General features: G+C 40.1%; 1 non-coding gene across 1 annotated transcript; it reads left to right on the top strand.

Annotated features, from left to right (window-relative positions):
• The first annotated feature begins 12,382 nt into the window (after positions 1–12,382).
• Positions 12,383–12,486, top strand: LOC140515079 (U6 spliceosomal RNA). The gene has a single exon (XR_011970839.1). It is a non-coding gene; the product is annotated as a U6 spliceosomal RNA (small nuclear RNA).
• The last annotated feature ends 531 nt before the right edge of the window (positions 12,487–13,017 follow it).

Genomic DNA, 13,017 nt, shown 5'->3' with positions numbered 1-13,017 from the left:
GGAAGAGCCAATGAAAAAGAGGAATAACAAGCAAAAACCAACTTGTGTTGCCAGAAGGAAGGGAGGTGAAGGGTGAAAAGATGCATTAACTCAGGACTGGGGGCTGCTGACTGGGGGCTGCTGACTGCTGCACAGTTGTGTCTGGCAACAGTGGCTGCAGGAATTCTCCAGGAAGGTGAATTCATCTTTTTTTTTATTCAATGTAGTCAACTTTGTATCCTTAAACTTAGGATTGTCTATATAGGACACCTTGCCTTTCATGAAGCTTCTCTGAGTGGTAGATATTTTCAGAACATAAACTGCATACCATATATCACACACACACACACACACACACATACACACACAGAATGGGAAAATATATCTCCAGTATTTTCTCACCCTGTGTAGTGTGTATTAGAGAGGGATCTAGGGCTCATAATATACCGCAAGCTGAACAAGAGTCCCTTGAACAGCAGAATCACTAAGAAAAGGGGTATGTTAGGTTATACAAGTATGAAGATCCTAGTTACAGCATTGATTTGGCCATGACTGAGGTAAGTTTCTCGTGGTTACTAAGGTATATCTATACCTATATCTATATCTAGCCTGGGGCTATATAACAGGAGAGAGGAATGAAGGAACTTTAGAAATCAGAAGAACTCAATAAATGCAATTTTAAAATTGTAGGCAATTTGATTTAAAGAGAATGTCAACTCCTTGAGGACAGAGACATCATTATTTTAGTTTCAGATTTCTGAAATGGGCAGCTAGGTGGTGCAGTGGTTAGAGCGCTGGGCTTGGAATCAGGAAGACTCATCTTCCTAAGTTCAAATCTTCAAGTTACTTTAACCCTGTTTGCCTTAGTTCTTCTTCTGTAAAATGAGCTGGAGAAGGAAATGACAAACTTGCAGTATCTCTATCAAGAAAACCCTAAAATGACATCCTAAAGGGTTGGACATGACTGAAATGGCTCAACAAACCACAAAAACAGAGTTGAATAATATGAAGTAGGCTGTAATGAGGGTGAATGAGAGGTCCAGACAAAGTGTTCTAAGAAAATTTAAGGAGGGAGAGAAACCTTTCAGATCAGGGAAGAGGTCATGGAGGAAGTGGTACATGGGCTGCGCTTTGTAGGAAGAAAGCATGTTGAAAGACTGAGGTAAAGAGGTATTACAAAGAAAGCCTGTGGAGGCTGGAGGGAGCATGTCTAGTTCATGGGAACAAGCAATAATCCAGTTTGACTGGAACATATTGGAGTGACTAAAAAAGGAGTAATGTGAATTAATATAATAGTTATTATATATAATACTATAATAATAAGGTGAATTAAAACTAGAAATCTAGGTGGAAACTGGATTGTGAAGGACCTTAAATGTCAAGTTAACAGAAATTTGTGCTTTATTCCTTTTTTAAAAAATAGTATCATACTATTTGCATAAGTTCATGTAAGTTTTTCCAAGTTTTTCTGAAATCCACCTTCTCGTCATTTCTTATAGAACAACAGAATTCTATTACATTCATTTAACGCAACTTGTTCAGTCATTCCCCACTTGATGGGCATCCCCTCAAATTCCAATTGTTTGCCACCACGTGCTTTAGTCAGTAGTAGAGGCAATAGGGAGTCATTGAAATGCTGAGGTTTTTGAGTTTACTGTAATGATTAAACATAAGCTACTCTTTCTAGGAATTTTGGAGAGGGCAGGTGTAGAACAAAGCTTGATGGTGTGACAGGAGATTTTATTTTAAAAAGGATCTTGAAGACCTGAGCATGTTTGTAGGTATCAAGGAAGAAACTAACAGAAAGGAAGAAATTGAAAATATGTGAGAGAAGGGTTAGGGAGAATAATCTCCCAAAGAGGACAGGAGAGGACACAATCAAGGGCACGTCGATTTTGGGTGCCTCAGTTTCTTCCAACATGGAATGAGGGCTATCATGTGGAACAAAGATTAGACCTGCTCTGTTTGGCCCCAGAAGGCAGAACCAGAAGCTGTAAAGCTCCAAGGTATAAAGAGACAAATTAAGGTTTGGCATTAGGAGAAATTATGAATATTTAGAGCTGTCCAAAAGCATGATGTGGCTATCTCAAGAGGTAGATCTATTTCCCCTCCTTGGAGGTATACAAGTAGAGGATGGACAAGTACTTGTCTCATAGGTTATAGTGGATTCCTTTTGTGTATAGGAATTTCTTTGTCATTCAGTTGTATCTGACTTTCATGACCCCATTTGGGCTTTTCTTGGCAAAGATGCTGAAGTGGTTTGCCATTTCCTTCTCCAGCTCATTTTTTTACAGATGAGGAAACTGAGATAACTCAGAATCACACAGCTAGTAAGTGTCTGAGGCCAGGTTTGAATTCAGGCAGATGACTCCTTTTGACTTCAGACCTGGTACTCTATCCACTGTGCCACCTAGCTGCCAGGACTTTATAGATGTCACTAAGATCCCTTCCAACTCTCAAATTCTGTGATCTGTGATCAGCTCTAAAGTTGCTCCCAGTTCTAATGGCCTCTAGGGGCAGAACCAACTTAATAGGCTCTCAGAAACAATTGTGGGATCTACGAAACTGTAAGACCCTACAAAAATCTTACTGCTATATCTTATCTTGGTATGGAAGCAGAACTGGGTGCAATTTTGGCACCCAGAGGTGGGTCAAAAGAGGTCCTTTGGGATGTGAAAGAGGCAATTTGTAGTTCCTTATTTTAACTAAATATCCAGGAGTGGGGAAACTGTGGCCTCAAGTCCACATGTGGCCCTCTAGGTCCTCCAGTGTGGCTCTTTGACTGAATCCAAACTTAACAGAATAAATCCCCTTAATAAAAGGGGATTAATAAAATTTTTTTAAAAATACATAAAATAAATTTTAAAAAATAAAAATAACACAGATCCTTAATAAAAGGATTTGTTTCGTGAAGTTTAGATTCAGTCAAAGAGCCACACTTAGGGATCTAGAAGGCCATATGTGGTCTCGAGGCTATAGGTTCCCCACCCCTGAACTATTCATTCTAACAAGGTGCTAAGTTCAGTTGTTTTTATTTCTATTTTAGAGAATGTCAGCATCCTCTAAATTTCAGCACCCTGGAGCCAAGCCCCATTCCCCTGACCTAATTCTGGTTCTCTGTGGAAGCCACCCTAGGTTCTCAAAGGCTATGCAAAAGGGAAAGTGTAGTCTTTGGCAAGTTTTATCAAATAGGAAAAGCTTCAGATACTGGTGCAGTGAAGGCTGTGTATCTGTCATTCAAGGACCAGATTACCTAAACTCAGAGTGGCTCATTGTCGAAGAGTTGGCCACTGGGTGATTGACTGATTCTTTGATTCATTCATTCAATACTGAAATGGTTCTGTGCTCTCAGAGTTGCATGTTTCCTCCAACAATGTAGAGGACAACCAATTCTCACCTGCCCATCCTGTGTGGCTCCTCTCTGTGTCCACCTTGAAACTCACCACAAGGGATCCATTCAACCTGCTTTCTTCTAATATTGAGAAGACACTAATCTGGCTGTCCATCTTCCTTTTACCATTCGAACAGCTCATTTTTTCTTCATATCATACCTTTCATTGATAACATGTTTTACTTGCATTCTTCATCATATTCCTCACTGGTTATATGCTGGAACCATTCACTGAACAAAGATTATTTGTGTATCAGCAATGGAATTACAAAATTCATCTATTCTTTACATTGGCAGTAGAGTTACCCATATAGATCCTTGAAATAAGAGGCAGAAGACTAGATCTGTTGTTTTCTTGGTATTGGAAGCTCCTATATCATATTGCATCTCTAAGTAGCTCAAGGTGCTACTTAGCTAGGATCTGGACCCCCCTGGTAGGGTAATGCCAATGTGGCAATTGTCCTCATTTCTTCCCTGAAACTAGGCTCTGGCTCTGCTTTTCCTTCCCTCCCAGGTCCTCTGTGCCTCTTGAGGCTTGGCCACAGACAGTGGGAGGTTTGAAGTCTGTGTTTGTGTCTGACTGAGGGGCCCAGCAGGAGGCATCCCTATAGACATGGAAGGGGCCCAGTACTGCCCTTCATCACCCTTTCCGGAGGAAGGGTCATTGAGGTTAGGGGCCCCTAGGCTGAGAGGGGGTGGGGCAGGCTGGGCAGAAATCATGCTTGTCTGAATGCAGTGGCTAAGCAAATGAAATGTTAAAAGGTGAGACAGAAACATGAGTCATGAGACAATTGAAAGAAAAATGCAATTCGGCGAAGAGTCATTTATTCTCTACTGGTGAGCCTACCTACCCTCTATCCTTCAAAGCAGATCTAATTCTGACCTAACCCTGGGTGATGGGGAGGGGAGGTTGGTCATAGGTAGAGTTCATTGAGGGGTCTTATCTCTTGTCCGAAGGCCATCAAGAGACAAGTTCAAGGCTGCCCCTGAGGTTTTGGTCTCAGGACAGGTTGGGTTAGCCTTACAAATCCCTAACATGAGCAGAGCCAGGGCCCTATGGCCCTCCTGGTCCTTCTATAACTGGGAATGAAACACTGCTATATTCAGATTTGTACTTCTCAAGCCAGGAAGCAATGGACCAGACCTCCAGGGGTACACTTCACCTCCCTTCTTTTCCACATCAGACTTTGGACGGGGTTTGACCATGTTCCAAATTCTTTCATCTCTTTTGAAGACTTATGGAACTGATACATAGTGAAATAAGAAAAGAATATACAATAAAAAACACTCAAATAAAGAAGACAGATTAAGGGTAATGACCAGTCTTGATCTGGAGAAGAGATAAGAAAGTACCTTCTTAGTTCTTCCTTAATGAGGGGCTATGAGTGGCACAGTGGCTAGAGTGGCAGGCCTGGAGTCAGGAAGGTTCATTTTCCTGAGTTCAAATCCAACCTCGGATACTTACTAGGTGTGTGACTCTGGGCAAGTTACTTAACCCTGTTTGCCTCAGTTTCCACATCTGTAAAATGAGGTGGAGAAGAAAATGGCAAATCACTCCAGTATCTTTGCTAAGAAAATGACTTAGCAACCATAACGGTGTGTGTATAATGTTACGTATTCTACCTCATACAGTTAAAGATGGGATCATAGACTCTTTCATTCCACAGATGAGGAGCTAAGGCCTGAGGAATTCAAGGCAGTGGTTTGACTTTGCTGAACTGTTTTTCTCATGAAGAGCTCATTTGAGGGAAAGTGAAGGATGGTAGGAGGGAGGGCAGGGGAAGGGTGCTGCATATATAGATACATCCCCAAATGACTGCGATAGAAAAATAAAAGACACTTTTTAAAAACATTCTTATTTTTAAAAGAATAAAATTCCTTTTGTCTAATATAAAAGTCTTCAAGGCAAATCAAGGAAGAAAACTTCAAGGAGAATCAAAGCTTGCTTCCTTCCCTGTGTACTGTCTCCTATGCTTTTCTAGAGACAATTAGAATTTAGCAGTACTTCTTAGAAGCAACTTCTTAGAAGAGACTGAAACCTCTCAAGAATTAGGAGGGGGTCTCAAGATCTCATTTCCTCATTAGGAAGGGATCACAAAAGAAGATGCCATGAAAACCATCTCCCATCTTCTAGTGGAAGAATCTGCCTTGACTTTTACTGTGAGACTATCGTCAGTGGTCACAGGGGAAGGAAGGAAAAGGAATAAGTATGTAGCACCCAGCACTGTTGTAAGTGCTTTTACAATTATCTCATTTGATCCCCACAATACCCTGCTAGGTAGGTGCTATTATTATTCCCATTTTACAGTTGAGGAAACTGAGGCAAACAGGGTTAAGTAACTTGCCCAGAGTCACACACCTAGTAAGTGTCTGAGGCTGGATTTGAACTCAAATCTTTCTGACTCTAGGGCCAGCTGCCTTAGCCAACATACTTAGCTTCCTAAGAGCAGCAGTGGCAGGAAAAACATTTATTCATTCGAATAATATTTAAGTGCCCAGTAGATCTAAGGTACTAGAAGATACATAGCATTTAAGAGAAGTTTTCTGTCCTCATTGGGTTTTATGCTCTAGAAAGAGATTTAGATTGGATGGCAGCTGACAGCAGGAGGCAGAACCTTGGAGACTTCCTGGCTCTCTCTGTCTGATAAGTATTGGGTTATGGGGACAGATCCTCTGGTCTCCAATCTCAGTGGGCCAGAAGCAATCTGGAAATGTTTATCTATCCCTATTCATTTTCTACACCCTCATCTCTCTGGCTCTCAGTAAGTTAATGAGTGAGAGAAAGACAGGGTGAGTCAGTGTGGAAGGAGGATAATGGAGGACCAAGTCACCTCACTCAAGAGGATAATCCATTTTAGGTCATCCTTCACAACGGACAGAACCCTCTGATGCCTCACAGTCATTTCCCTTTATTTGCTTAATCCTGACCCAGTCCAGTGGGAATGTTAGAAGGGGGCCAGCCAAATCAGTTCTGTCACCTTACTAGAAGGTATTAAAATAGGGTCCTCTCTGAGCACCCTGACATGTTCTTCATACTCAGGCCTTCATCAAGGTTGCCATGGTTTTAGCTCCTTTGCCACATGGATCTCCAGTCTGAGAGGATCCAGCAGCCCAGCCTCCTGATTCTGAAAGGGTCAAACCAATCCTTGTTTCAGTTCTGCCTCTGATACTAGCTGTGTGACTCTGGGTAAGTCTCTCTGAGCCTTGGTTTCCTAACCTGAAAAATGGAGTTATTGTGAGGATTTAATGAGAACATGTATGTAATTGTTTGGTCATTTTTCAGTCTTCTATGACTCTTTGTGACACTATTTGGGGTTTTCTTGGCAAAGATAGTAGAGCTGTTTGTCATTTCCTTCTCCAGATCATTTTACAGGGGAGGAAATAGGGTTAAGTGACTTGCCCAGAGTTGCACAGCTAAGTGTCTGAAACCACATTTGAATTCAGGTCTTCCTGACTCTAGGTCAGTGCTCTATCCACTTTGCCACCTAGCTAGCCCAAGGGAGAAAAATTATTACTAATAACCAATGATTTGGGGAGATCTAGAGTTTCGCCCCTTTTTTATAAAGTCCTCATTTCAAGGCTCAGCCTCTGAAGGACAGGATTGATGATAGCAGATAAGATTAGCCTTCTTCTCAGTCTAGTTATTGTCAACCTACCAACTCTACAAGGAAATTAAAGTGAAACTCCTGGGCCAGTGTTCTGCTCAGTTTTGGGTGGGGGATATAGACCCTATGTCTAGACTTCCCCTGAGGCAGAGAATGATTTGGAAGTAAATGACATGTTCAAAGTTACATTCCCCCAAGTTCTCATTAGAAGATGTGACATTGCCTCTCTCTTATTAGTCATTAACCAATCAGAGTTGTTTGCCACCCTCCGGACACTCACTTCCAAGAGCGTATAAACTGTGAGCCTACCACTATGATATGTCTTTGGTCCAAAAGAGATGGCCAAATGACCATTCCTTTTATTGACAATATGCTAACATTATCAATAAAATGATTAATTATCCAAAAACTATGCCTCTCAAACTTTTGAAATATCACATATGTAACAAAGCACTGGAGATTTTAAAAGGGTAAATAAAGGAGGTATTATTACTGTTATTATAACCGTGCAGAACTGGTAGGAACAATGGGTTTTGACTTTAGCATCTTTAGGGATTCTAGGTATAACTATAGGGAAGAGAAAGGGAGAGAAAAGTGAATAAACATTTATTAAGTACCTACTATGTGCCAAGCACTATGCTAAACACTTTCCAAATATTATCTTATTTGATGGTTACAACAACCCTGTAAGGTACGTGCTATTTTGATTTTCATTTTACAGATGAGGAAACTGAGGCAAACAGAGGTAAGTAATAATAATAGCTAACATTTATATAGCACTTACTATGTGTCAGGCACTGTATTTTATTATTAATTTTTTATGCTTTCTAAGTGCTCAGATAAGACACCATTGTAATATCTTCCAGGGAAGTGGCAGAACAGGTTTGGCTTTATAGTTATTATCTCATTTGAGTCTCATAAAAACCCTGGGATGTAGGTGCTATTATTACCATCCCCATTTTATAGATGAGGAAACTGAGGCAAAGGTTAATGTCTTGCCTAGGGTCATACAACTAGTAAATGTCTGAGACTGGATTTGAACTCAGGCTTTCCTAATTACCTGGTCCAACTTGTATCCACTATGCCACTTGGCTGCCTCAACTATGAGAAGCAACATGGCATAGAGGAGAAAGGGTTGTGCTTTGAGTCTAAGAGAATGAGTTCAAATCTTGCTTCAAATATTAGCTGTTTGACCCTAACTAAACAAGTTACTTAACCTCTCTCAGACTCAGTTTCTTCATCTGTAAAAGTGGGAATGATAATAATTCCTATAGCAATTCCCTTATAGGATTGTGGGGAAGACCAAGCAAGAGATAATGTATGTGAAGCAATTTGCAGTTTTCAAGTATTATGTTAATGTCGGTTGTTATTATAATGTCATATTGTCTTAGGCTCTGGGCATCAGGAAACTATTTCCCCTTTTATCTTCATTCAACCACATGGTGACTCTGATGACTTGTAGATCAATATTCCCAATGATGGGAGGTCGCCAGGTATAGAATGAGGTCCTGGCTAGTGGGAAAGGTACAGCTTTCTCAGTGGAAAGGACATTGGATGCAGAGTCAAAGGAACTGGGTTATTTTATGGATGATTTTCCTCATCCATAAAATGAGAGCGTTTGACTAAATGATTTCTGTGATTCCTTCTGGCGCTGATTCTATGATTATAGCTGTGTACCTGAATAACCTTTTTCTCCCCAGGAAGCTGACTTCCTAGCTATCTCTGGTCCATCTAAAGCAGAGGAACTTCCTTTTCTCCTAAAATAAGTCTATCCTCAGAATTGGAACAGTCAAGCAGTCCACGTTCAACAACTCTTCTGTCAGTTTCCTGATATGCAGTGCTGGCCCTGGGCAAAAACTATGAAAGAGGCTAATTTTAATTTTTGTATCTCCTCCATATTCCCTTAAGGTTCCATCACCCTCCCTGACACCCTCTCCTTTAAGGCCCTTGTATCCCTCCAAGCCTGAGCTCCCCAGGCAGCCAGCATCACACCCTTCCCCATGTCCAAATTTACCCAATTTCCTCATGACTTTGCTTTCAGAGAGACTAGCTAATTTGACAAATAAATCCATGCTGACTGGGTTATTAACATAAAGCCCTCCCACGTTTAAAAAGAAAAAAAAAACAAGCATTGTAGCAAGACTTTGGAATGATGACGAAATACTTTTTGAATTTTAAAATTCTAAGGTTTTATTCAGTGCCTTATTGATGAACATAACTGTAATCGATCAACCAACATATATTGGTATGATTGAGTATTTTTATATATCTTGTTAAATATTTCCCAATTACACGCAAATTTTTTTAACATTCCTTTTTTAAAATTTTGAGTTCTAAATTCTCTCCCTTCCTCCTACCCCTCTCCTGCCCATTGAGAAAGCAAGCAGTAGGATATCCACTATACATCTGAATTCTTGCAAAACATTTCCATATTAGCCATGTTGCAAACAAAAACACAGATACACATAAACATTCCACACACAAAAAATAAAGTAAAAAAAGTATGCTTCAATTTCCATTCAGAGTTCCTCAGTTCCTTCTCTCTGGAAGTGGATAGCATGTTCATTATGGGTCCTTTGGAATTGTCTTGGATCATTATTTTGATCAGTCTCTAAGCCTTTCACATTTGATCATGATGAAATACTTTACAACGTCATTTAAAGAAGGGCCTCCAAAGGTGGAAATTTCAGGCTCTGCAGAAGAGTGAAGGTATTTTGGAGATGAGGAAGGTTGGAGAAAGAGACAGGCCTTTCAAGAGGACCCCTTGGATCACTATAGAAACATGGCTTTAGCCAGCTATTCCCAAGATGTTCAAGCTGGACAGGACCTTAAAGGCATGTCTAATCCAGATCCTTTACCTAAAGTAACTGAGGCCAGACACATCAGAAGGACGAAATCTGTTAAATAAAGGCCTGTGACATGAAGAGTTCTAAGTAGGAACATTTTTCATTTGGGGCAAAGATAAAATGGATGCAATTGTTCATTGGCTTTTAAGATTGTTCCTCCCCTCCCCTGCTGTACACTGTTGAATTATTGAATTACACTATTGAGATACATTGTTGAAATACACATTTCTCCTTCTTTCCTCCTCCATCCCTATCCCACCCACTTTCATGCTCCAGTTCTGAAATCATTATCAAATCAGCTCTGCCATTGTTTCTGTAAGGGTGTCAATCTACTCCCCTCCATTGGTGTGCTTGTAAATATTTAATAACCAGCTCTCTGGGGAAATTTTTTTTTACATGATATCCTTTTAAGTTTAATCTGTATTCTTTTTTTAAATTTTTATTTTTTTAACATTTCTCCATTTTTTTTGTGCTTGTAAATATTTAATAACCAGCTCTCTGGGGAAATTTTTTTTTACATGATATCCTTTTAAGTTTAATCTGTATTCTTTTTTTAAATTTTTATTTTTTTAACATTTCTCCATTTTTTTTAAGATTTTGAGTTCCATATTTTTCTCCTTGCCTCCCTAAGACAGTAAGAAATTTGATATAGATTTTATATGTGTAATCATGTAAACCACATTTCCATATTAGTCATGTTGTGATACTTGAGTTTCACAATGAAAGGAGCAAAAGAAAAGAACTATAAAAAAATAAGCAAAATGAAAATAGTATGCATTGATCTGCATTCAGACTCCATCAGTTCTTTCTGTAGATGTGAATGACATTTTCCACCAGAAATGCTTTAATCTGTATTCTTAACATTTCCTCCATCCTTGAAAAGTATTGACAATAAACAATCAAGGCCTGATTTGTAGTGTTCACTGATTCCTAAGGTGTAAATGCTTGCCCTGAATGTTTAACAGCTAGCTTCCTGGAGCAGTTTTGAGCTGGATCTCCATCACCATCCCAACAACATTCTATATCAAAAGGATCTTCTTGTAACTTCATTATGTACATTGTCTTCCTGTATTAGAATATAAACTCCTTAAGGGTAAGGACTGTCTTTATTTTTGTATTTGTTTTTGTATTTCTAGCACTTAACACAGTGCTTGGCACGTGGTGAGCAACTTAGTATTTTTTCATTCATTCATTCATTCATTCATTCATTCATTCATTCGTTTATTCATGTTTATTGTACTGATACAAAGAGAGGCTACATTTGACACTCCCACCTCGGACTTATCTGTGGCCCGGGCCAGAAGCTCTGCCATCCACTGCCCATTCCTGGCTCTGCTGCCTTTCTTACCTACCAGCAGTTTGTTTAATTAATTGCCCATTTTGTTCCCAGACACTGTGCCCCCCATTGGCCTCAGGTACGCATGACTGCCTGAGAGGTGATGGGCTGCCAGCTGCTGTTTCTATCCCTCTCATTTATTTATGTGCCTCATGGACCTCATCCCCCTCCAGACTCTGCTGGCACCACCCAGCGCCAGCCACCTGGGCATGCCACAGAGGTTGAGACTCTGGCAGGGGCACAGATGCAAATAGGCCTCAAACTGGGGCAGGAGCTCAGAGCCAGACTTTTTCTTGTTAATGAACACAGAGAGAAAAGGCCTGGATTCCTCCTTTCAAAGAGTATAGGGAGAACCAGGGGCTAATGTTCATCATAGGGCAAGGTCTGTTACAAAGGGATCCCACCATAGGCAACCTCACCTCTTCCACTAGCAAGAGCTATGGGGCCCACTTACTCACCCCCTTAGCATGGGGTGGGCAACTTGCCAAGAGTTTGAGGCAAACTAGGCGGTGGATGGGACAGCAAAACAAAGAGATCTGCTATAGGTTTTCCAGGTCTGCCATGGGGGTACTCAACTCACGTTTATATTACTTCTGGATTTTATCTGCATCATATAAATAAGAAAAATGATCATGGAGGTGGAAGGGACCTTAAAGGTCATCTAGTCACACTCTCTCATTTTATAGATGAGGAAACTAAGGCCCAGAGGTTAAGTAATTTGTTCCAAATCCTACAAATGATCTGAACAACAAACATTCTAACTGCATACTACTATGTGCCAGGACTGGGTATTCAAAGAAAGTCAAAAACAAGCTCTGTCCTCAAGGAGCTCCCATTCTAATTGAGGAGATGACATGTAGATAAGCAGATACATAAGTTGCAGAGCTGGACTTTGCATTCAGGTCTTCTGACCCCAAATATAGAGTACCTCTTTGCATTGTGCATGCTACCAATGACGTGTTTAGAATTACATGGTTTGAAAATAGATTCATTATATAAACGGGAGTTGAACCTCTATCCTCCTGACTTTAAATAAGGTACTCTTTACAGGATATGATGGTGATTCCAATTCCACCTTTCTGTTCCAAGAATAGGAGGCAGGATAACAGGTTACCTACCTTGTGTCTCTAGTACCAGTTCTGTTACATCTATGCTGGGAGCCCTTTATGAGCCATGATGCCTCATGGGTAATGCCAATTGGATCGCAGACAGAATTTCAAGGACTGTGCTCTCTTTGGCAACATATAGATTAAAACTGGAATGACACAGAGATCAGCATGGCCCTTGAGCAAGGATAACACACAAATTTGTGTTTTTCTGGCATTCTCATTGAATAGGGGAGGAAAGGGAGAATTTGGAGCTGAAAAAAAAAACCCTTAAAAAAGTCTGTGCTTTAAAAAATTTTTAAATTTAATAGAATTTCTAGGACTGAGATTAGAGGTCATTAATAATAAGCAAATCCCCAGATACACCAAAAAACTTTAGTAGCACTTTTTGTGCAAAGAATCAGAAACAAAGTAGATGCCTTTCAAGTAGGAAATGGCAAAACAAATTGTGGTATATGGATATAATCAAATGTTACTATGTTGCAAAATGATGTGTGTGATCAACACAGAGAAGCACGGAAAGATCTATATGAATTGATGCAAAGTGAAAGTGATGCCAAGAAAACAAGATAGGCAATAATGTTATATTAACAATATAAATGAAAAAAAACAATCATAAAACAATCAAAAGTAAATGTTGCCATTCCAGAGAAGAGATAAGAGAAGACACTTCCTCCTACTCTTTTGTCGAGCTGGAAGGGCCATTGGACACTGATATTGGAATGGTTTGTCTTTTCCTTCTCCAGTGGATCAT

The sequence above is a fragment of the Notamacropus eugenii genome, chromosome 7 (assembly GCF_028372415.1).
Source record: "Notamacropus eugenii isolate mMacEug1 chromosome 7, mMacEug1.pri_v2, whole genome shotgun sequence".
NCBI lineage: Eukaryota > Metazoa > Chordata > Mammalia > Diprotodontia > Macropodidae > Notamacropus > Notamacropus eugenii.
Note: the sequence above shows the minus strand (reverse complement) of the source record. Positions and strands in the feature narration are given on the sequence as shown.